The sequence below is a fragment of the Enoplosus armatus genome, chromosome 24 (genome assembly GCF_043641665.1).
Source record: "Enoplosus armatus isolate fEnoArm2 chromosome 24, fEnoArm2.hap1, whole genome shotgun sequence".
NCBI lineage: Eukaryota > Metazoa > Chordata > Actinopteri > Centrarchiformes > Enoplosidae > Enoplosus > Enoplosus armatus.
In genome coordinates, this window is record NC_092203.1 from 5,952,040 (window position 1) to 5,961,804 (window position 9,765).

The window sequence follows — 9,765 nt, forward strand, 5'->3', positions numbered from 1 at the left end:
TAAAAACTGTATTGGAAAGGAAGAAATTGACAAAAAAGATTTTCTGCTTGCTTCAGCCTGTTTCTTGCTTTTGTCACTGAGGAGTTTAGGAGTTTATGTTTTAAATGGGCAGCAAACAGACAAGTAACATGACTGATGAGCTTGACTGTGATCCCGAATATTCTCGTGACTCCAGACAACATGAAACATGAGGAGCATCTCCAGTTGTAAACACTTCCTTGATCCATTTTTCTCTGCATACACTAGTTTAGTTTTGTTACTCAGCTGTCTTTTTATTAGACAGCTGAATGACAATGCATTACTACCATCAACCACCTACCATACATTTTGTGTAAGATATTTTATACGCTCCAATAAAGTTGATGGAAATGCACTTCATTTGCATTTTATTAGGAAAGTTAGAAAAGTCCTCTTAAAATCCTCTCACAAATGGATGTTGCTGCACTCTCTCACACACACTTGCCAACTCTCTCCTCTCTTTCTCTCTGCATCACACACACACACACACACACATATTCCTGATCAAGCGGTTGCAGTAGTGATGACCTTGCTATCGTTTACAGCAGCTGCCAGTCCATTGTGTACTGTGGATCAGCTCAGTTACCCTCCCCACCACCGCCGCACTCACACACACACACATGCAAACACTGCTAATGGTACCCACAGTTTTAGCCTGCCTCTCCAACCTCTGCCTAATTATCATGGTACTGAAGCTGTCATAAAAAGCCTATTGTGGCCGAATGGAAGCAAGTCTCTTCACAAAACCTCCGAGAGATTGACATTTACTAAGTCGGAAACTTGCGCCAGGATTTTCTATCACAGTCGCAGAGAGCAGAAAAGACGGATATAATGTGGGATGGGGGCGGGGGGGGGGGCTGTGGACCGCGATGCATTCGTCTCTTCCATATCTGGGGCGCAGAATAGCAAGTGAATGATTTATGAACGCGAGCACTTTCCCACAGCGGCGGAGGATTTGAAGTGGAAGTGAAATGACAACAGGCTCGGGCAGATTGTTGTATTTACTCAGCAGGAATTCCGAGTGTAAACTGAAACTGGCCTGTTGTAATGACAGGTTTGCTGTTGTCATTTATTCCTTCATAGCATGGATATTAAAAACCTTGTAATCACAATCAGTTACTGAGTACAATAACTGTGCAGGGATTTGTCTTGGTGACACTGGAGAAAAAAGCCTGGCAGCTCACTTAGTATAACAACACACACCAATAGTCTAGATGCATCTGTGATTGAAAGGTTGTTGCAACTAAGAAGCTACTTAACCTCAAATACTAATGATACTGTTTTCATTAAGGTTCTAAATGATATTTTGCCAGACACTGATTCCCAACTAGTCTTCTTGGAACTCTCTGCTGCCAAACAATACCACTAGACAGACCAGAAAACAGGGTTCAAGTCCAATCTCTGAGTCACTATTCATGTATCCAAACAAACCAACATGACCTGTGGAGTTCCACAAGGCTCAATCCTTGGTCCTTTATAAATAAACTTGCTTTGCCTTGCATATAAATAAATGTTCATTATGCAGTGGCTCAGCCTATAGCCCTCTTAATACCCAGTGTCTGACTGGCGGCTATTTTCTGGGGAGGTCCTTTGGCACACAACAAGTGATGCATTTTACATTAAATAAAAGAACTGGGTTGTTAGCATGAGCAGCAATGCCCACCAACGCTGAAAAGTGAGAACATAAAGTTTGTCAATAGAAAATATAAAAAAGGAAAGAGTGCTGCCCACACTGTTTGACTGATAGGTGATCTGTGGGACGTGCATAGCAGAAACACATCCATAAAAAAAAAGAATGTCAAAGATGAATCCTTTTAGATACACCGAAGATGCACAGTCCAAGACATAGTCTGGCCAATAGACTCAACACACCCACCATTCTGTTGCTGTGTGGGTTTGAGCAGCATGGCATCCAGCCTGCTTCCAAACCTTCTCCAGTTTTGAAGTTTGACTTGCTCGAATTGAAAGCGTATTGACCCCCGAGTGGGGCGTGAGGCGCTGCGGCACTGTGGCCATTATTAATAATGAGCATGACACGCGAGGTGCTGGCTTAGACATTTTCGACAAACAGGTTTGTGACCCCCCGAAAAACAATTAGAGGCTATTGTCATGACCTTTTAGATGGTAACCACCCTGGAACCTGGGATTGAAAATAATGAGTCTGGCTGCAGTCATTACCTGTAGGGGAGGAGTGTGGGATGTGTGTGTGTTGCTGTCAGAGAGCAATTGGATGACAAATACACTCAACTTTTTGACAGCAACACAGTATTTTTATGGACAAGATGTTCTATGTTTACTGCTCCGTGTTTGAGAGTAATTTCCTGTCCAGTACTGTGTATATTTCCACGATTTACTGCATGTTAAGTTCTCTCTAACTTGGCTAATGTCAGTTGGACTTTCTGGCAGGAAGAAGCTTGCGTTCAAGCAGGCGACTGTGTTGCCGTCTGAAGATTTGGACAAACATTTAGACTTCCATGTGGACATCCAAGCCTTCTCTCTTTCTGGCTCTCTTGTCTCTCTCTGCCTCCTCTTTCTATCATCCCATTTCAAATCCAATCAGTTCGACATGCGTAGCCGTGTGAAAGTTAAGGACAATGTTGCCAATACATCAGTGTAAAAAAATATCTCTCTCCTTCTCACACACACACACACACACACACACACCCACACACTCATCCTCCTGGTTGTGTATTTACAGTATGTTTGCCATCCACAGAGTAGGCTAGTAGCGCTTTGTTGTGTCTCTCTGGTCCCCATCCTCATTTGCCTTTGACAACACGATAATCCCCCAACAAGATCCCCCATTCAAAAACCCCCACCTCCACACACACACACACACACACACACACAAACATTTCCAGATGATCAGAAGCACATTCACATACACAAAACCCTGCACACACAAATACAATCATGCCCAGATACACACACACAGACACACGCATATACTAGGTGCCAACCATTGCCATGGCAACTCCAATCAGCAAAGGCTCCCTTTCCCCTATTACAGCGGAGATATGACAGTTTCTCTCTCCTTCTTCCTGCCCTCCTTGCATTATGAGTTCTTCCTCTCTTTCCTTCCTCTTCCTTCCTCCTTCTTCCATATGACTTTTTCTTTATTTCTTATCACCCACCTCCATTTTTCTTATTCCAGGTCCCCACTCATTCACACCCAGTGATACAAGTTATCACCATAAATAAAAAAAACAATATATATTCATTTCTGGTTTATTTTCTGTGAAAAGGCCTTGGTCAGCATGATGGTACCTGCCTGAGAGGAGCTGCAGGGTGGCATGGCAAATACAGCAACAACTTGGTGAACTTCCTGTCTGGCCTGATCCCAGTTCCCAATGATCCGATCCTGCTTTTGCTCCGGATTCCATTTTGATCTTCCTTAATTTATTCCCATGTTGAAAATGTCCAACATGATACCCATTTGTGCTGTGCAGGCTCGTGGGAGGCTTGGAGCCTACTCCTGCACACGTTGGTCAAGAGATGGGGTGTATTGGACAACTCCACACCTCATAATCTACGTCCAATGTCAATGCAGGACGTAATGTGCCCTATATGTAGTGAATGACATCTGGCAGTCATGCAGGAGTTCGCCTCCAGTTACAGACCTGCAAATAACGTTCACGTTTTTATTAAACTTAACCGCAATCTTTACCTAACCTTAGTCTTTCAAGAAGACGTGGACACAGTAGCTGTTGCAATCCAATACAACATCCCTGGAGCCTTCCTTGACAAAGTTTGTGATGTTCAATTCATAAGACTGTCTTTAAAGAGGTGTTGATTCAAACTCTTCAGCTAGGGAAGATGTATCCCCCCTCTTTTCTGACGTTTTCCTTATCTGCAGGATGCAGCATTTGCAGCAGTTGAGATATCTCTCAGCCCACTGGCTCATGAGGTCCCATCGCCTCCGAGTCTGCCACCTGCAGTGGACTGTTCCTCGGAAGCACAGACAAAGGAGGAAAACAAAATACCCAGATTTGTCCAACAGAGAGTTTCCTTCTCTGGATGACGAAGCTCCTTGTTGGATGTCCCAACCTGTGATATGATGTGTACATCCCTGAATCATACACTTCTGTCTGCCATTTGTGTTTGATGGGCTACGCAGCTGAGTGATTGACAGCTTTTTCAGTTTTTATTGAGAGCTCTTTGCTTGTTGGTGGGTGACTCGGGGCGATTTTGACATGGTTTGACAAAATGCAGGAGATGGATCAAGTTAGGGTGTTTATCATATATCAGTCAGAATGATTGGCAGTGTTGTTTTGCCTTTTCCTTTGTCCTTTTCCTGGTTTGACTTTCTCATTGACACTGTTAATGATAGTTAAAAGAAATATGTTAAGTTATTATGAGCTACAATACATCTGAAACTGGCATTGATCAGGTCATCACATGTTTTACAACTAACAAGTTGGATATACTGCGTTGGAGGGGGGTTGGCCTTCACTACATCTACTTGACTCCCGTCTCCTCACCCCTCATCCCCCCTGCCATCCCCTTCCCCCATCTCCTGATTAGCTGTTGAAAAGGCCATTTAGGGTCCATTCACTTCAAAGACCCCCTCAGACACTTACTGGCGCCATTGTTGTTTTCCCTTCAAAAGAAACAGAGGTGAGAGGCGGAGAAAGAGAAAGAAAGTGAAAGGAAGATAATGTTTTTTATATAACCGCCTTATACTATCACTGTCTCACACACACACACACACACACACACTGCAAGAGATAAAAGTTACCAAGTCATTTAGTCGAATATTGACTCTTCAAATTATAGTTTTTAAAGCAGTTAAAATATTCAGTTAATTAGATGATACTTCTGACTCTTTCCAAATCAAATCAGCTTTTTAAAGAACTTTCTTCACTTGAGGGACATTATCTTCTTCAAAGATGGCCGCTGGGTTAGCAGCTACTGAACCACATCTGACTCTCAACTGGGCTTGTCACCATAAAACCACACACTGTTCACTTACAGATGGTGTACTCACACTCACACGCACACACACACACACACACACACACACACACACACACACACACACACAGCAGAGCCAGTGAAACCCAGCCAAACCAACAGTGTTGCTTCCAACTCACAACTCTGATACAGAATGAATCTCAAGAGTATCCAAAGTGAACACTGACACATATCAGACTCCTCTCACAGGATTTGAAGTGTATACTTAGCAGCTTTTCACAAATGAAAATGTTAATAGGCAACTGTCTGTCTGATGTTGGCGCATCACGGCAGTCAAACAGGAAGTGTTTAGGGGAGATGGATGATTTACAGCTCTTTTTATGATTGAATTCAAATGAAACATCCGTTTTGTACGTTTTTAATGAACTGACTGTCTTGAGTTGAGCTGTATTGTCGGCCAAATGAGGCAATACAGCTGACTGAGAGGTGTTTCTGTCAACAATGAATCAGGCAAAGCTTCTGTTGGAGTGTTTCATTCAGAAAATGAGAAATCGCACTGAATAAGGCGATGAGCTGTTAAAATACACCTTTTAGAAGAGTAGTAGTGCTAGTAAATTTATAGCAGAGATGGGAATAAAAGCATATAAAGCGTTCAACCTTGACTTACAGAAAATCGAACTCAACATTTCTCCTCCTGATAGTATCCCACCAGAAATGTCATCTTCCTTCAATAAGTTTGCTTTAAAGATCAGCAAAGTGAATATTGGGTCATCCAATCAGCGAGAGCTGCCCGAGGAGACTCAATAATTTACTAATTAATTGATAATTCATTAAGAAATAAATACAATTATTTCACGAGACTTTTGACCTCGGGGGAAATTCCCATTATGTCAATTTTGCACCACAGGAGTTTTATTTTAATGTCTCCCTCGGCAGATTTAGCCCAGCTCAAAGTTCATTAAGCTAGCATGACATATATATATTATAGTACTAATAATTACCCTACAAACACACAATAAACCAGCATCTGTGTTCCTCTGGCTATCCATATCACTGATCTCTATTCAGATCTAGTTCTAACACCAAGAAGTGCTTAAGTGTGCCATAGGGTGACACCTCCATGCCGAGGTGTGTTCAATATTAGTCTATGTGGGCTAACATGAATGCACAATTATTCAGTGTTTACTAGTCAGTCTTCTGGCTTTCAGAGTAGAAAAACATTTCAAACAGTTAGGCCAAGATACTCCTTGAAATGTGGGATCAAAAACATAACTGACAATTAAATAAATGAATGATGAATGTGCTCAAAATAATAATTGGTTGTTTTTCAGGCTACATTCATGCAGCCGGGGCCGATGCGGAATGCCCCTCATTAGGTGGACAAAAATGATTAGCTATATCTGATATTTAATCTTGGACTGATATCAGAGTGAGATATCCATGATACATTTAACAAAAACATCACACATAATTCTTCTATTATCCTTATTTTAGATGGGATTTACACACCATTTAAAGAAAGAATGACAAGTTGAGCTCTCTTAATGATATTTCATAATTAAAGGCTGTGGAGACGGAGGAGGACTCTGCTTATCTGGTTACAAAGGAACTTCACTTATAAAGCGTTTCTTGTTACTTTACAAAGCCCCACTTTAGAAATACAAGTAAGACATTTTCTTTTCACACTTTCTGCCGATTTAAGTAAGTAAATGAAAAAGGAATAACGCTATCAAATCAGGAATTAAAAAGAGGATTTGAGCCACTTATTATGAGCATTTTCTTCTTAAAAACAAAAATGGCCATCCAGCTCTGGGCTGTACATTAAAGTAAAATGCTTCAGACAGAAATTTAAAAAACCCCCACTAAGAATCAGCTTACTTAGGTCAGAGCCAAACATGAGTCAAGTCTGGTTTGGCAGTGACAGCATTCACATGTTTCATTCATCATCGTGGTGGTAAACCGTTGACAGCTTCGCCTCCCTGTGTTAATTAAAGTAAGGTATAAAACCTTAACCATGGAGCCGCAGTGAGCACACGAGGTCGCCTCATTCAGCCAGAAGTCTGTTACTCCTTCTATCCAGTCTGTTGGTGTCACATGTTTAAGAGATATGATGACATTTCTTGATGTGTTGCAGAGGTATGCTCCACAGACTTGGTGTAATGGCATTGATCCTGATGTGGGTGGTGATTTAGAAAGTTAAAGTAAAAAAAAACGTCCTTGCAGGTGAAATGAGACCAGTTTGCTTGTTGGTCAGATTAAAGCTCTGTCTGAATGGAACTCTTGAGGTGCTGTATGTGGGGTGGAGGTGCTCGGTTGAGATGTGGGGATGTTCAAATGTAGAGAGAAAGAGTCCAAGGCAAAATGAAACTTTCACATCAGCATGTTTCTGCCCCAACAGGCATGAGCAGTGTAGGTGGGCTGCAGACACATGTGTATCTAATTGAGCCGCTAATTAGACAGGACGTTTCCTGTCAATGAATACTTTTTATTGTAATTCTCTAAACTCCTGAGTCACTTGGGCCCAGACCTTGAGAGCCGAAGTTACTGCAGAGCCAAGGACGACACCTGGCTCTGACCTTGGACTTGCTTTGGATTTGAGGCTTTGGATCCAGATATTTCTTGTTTTTAGATGTCATCCCATTTATTGACAGCATGTGAGCATCAGACACTGTCTCCAACCACTACTGTGAAGGTAAGAAGATTCATTAACTTGACTGGCCTGTTTTTGGCAAATGTTCTGTCTGTTGCTGTGACTTAATTAGCCCACTATTTGCTAATTACCAGCAGTATCTTTTAGCACCTGGTTGTGGAAAGCATAGGAGCTCGTGCTGCAGTGACAAGCAGCTAGTTAACCTTAAACCTGCAATGTTTTTTGTTTTTGGCCACGTGGAGGAAGCAGAAACAAGCATACATGTTATCACCTTTTAAATTGATATGGTGAATTAATTTGCTAACAGTTATTACTATTTAAAGGAGCAACATTAGCAATGCTCACTCTCCTTTTAGCTGTGTTTTCGGTCTCTCCTGAGGGAAACATCAGGCTCTTGAGCTGCTAAACGCTCCACTGCGCATCGAGTGAATGAATGAAAGTAAACTTAGTGAGACTGTACCCCTAACTGTGAATTGATAAAACATTATATTGTGTTGGTTTTGAGCTGCAGCTTCCTGTTTTCTATTTATCCTGATTATGAAATCCCCAATGCATGAACTAGTACTGACAGGCTCACCCAGTTCACACACAAGTGTTAGACGTCAGCGCTGTGAGAGATCTGTGTTTGCATGTGTGTGTTTTGTGATGTGTAGTGAAGTGAGGCTCATTGACTAAACATGCTATTTGCATACGCTGTCCTGGGACCAGACAAAGCAAAGGGGGTGAACTTTTTCTTTGGATATATCTTGTGTGTGTTATGAAGGTGTGAGATGACCTACTCCCCCCTTCCCTGATAAACGTGTTTGTTGTGTTTGCCCTGTCAGCCTTAGATCCTCATTCATCTTCACTTTGGTCGAGCTTGGCTTCACCTGAGGTCAGGGCGCGCTTGATAACACTTTGCTATCTCCGTCTTATCGTTATCTAAATTACAACCAGCATGGGCCACCTTTAGAGAGCTCTGAGAGTGCATACCAAACATACCTGTGTCACCCTTCCCTCCGCCGCCGCAGCGAGGCCTGAGACTCAGCCAGGCTTGATAAACACTGACAGTTGAGGCGAGGTATTTCCATGACTGACGGTTATTGACTCGGCGATATGGTGATTTGTTTCTGCGCTGCGGCACAATTGATTAGCCATAAGGAAACTCAGGAGACGTTATTGGATTACTATTCAGAAAGATTGAGTGTCAGTCTCCATCGGATTCCAGATCTCATCCATCTCTCTTTCTCTGTCTGTCTTTCTCTCTTCAGAATATATTAGTCGTTTTCAATAATAGCAGGCTGATATGGAGGCGTCTTCTGTCCTCCATTTGATATTCTATATCCATGGCTAAATAATGACGGATCCTTGGGCTTGTCTTGCTTGGCCTGTTCCTTCTTTCCTTCTTCGTCAGTCTCATCCTGTATGCACTGAAATTGAGGGAGCACTCCACTGAGTTCACACAAGAACATCAGTTTACTCTTGAGGAGTCCTGCTCAACTTGTTGTATAGTGTCATCTGTGGCTTCGGAGGACCAGATCAGACCTGTACTTATCTGTATGGATCCTCTTTTTGTGAAGTTTGTCGTTGTGCTTATATTTGGCTTTGTTGAATCAGTTTTTCCAGTCTATCAGTATCACCGGTATTTACCTGATTAGTGACTGTAATTTCATTGGAAACGTCTGAAAAATCATACATAGTGATGAAATAACATTACATTTATCATACTGATAACAGTTTACAATTAGAAAACGCGTATTTAATGGCAATATTCTTTGTTTTTTTTAACATGTTAGCAATATTACCTTTAACATTAATGGACATTTCTACTGTTTGGTAGAGCCCGTTAGAAATGTGACACTAAGAGGATTTTTCCAACCTTCTGAATCTGTATGTTGAAAGGGGTTAAATGCCAGTTGTCACATGTGGTTCGACAAATGCCAGAGTGTCTCTGTGTCTCTCTTTTATTTCCCACTCCATCTCATCTCAAGGAGACAAAGATATGGTCCATATTGCATCCACTGGTGCATATCAAGGTCAATCAGTGGCAAAGGGATGCACAATGAAGCAAATGTCATTAAAAACTGTGTGTGTGTGTGTGTGTGTGTGTGTGTGTGTGTGAGGTGACACGGGGCATTCACTTACATGACCGACACAGATGTTACCTTTGTGGTCAGAAGGCTGTAAGTCAATTAGGTTTTGCT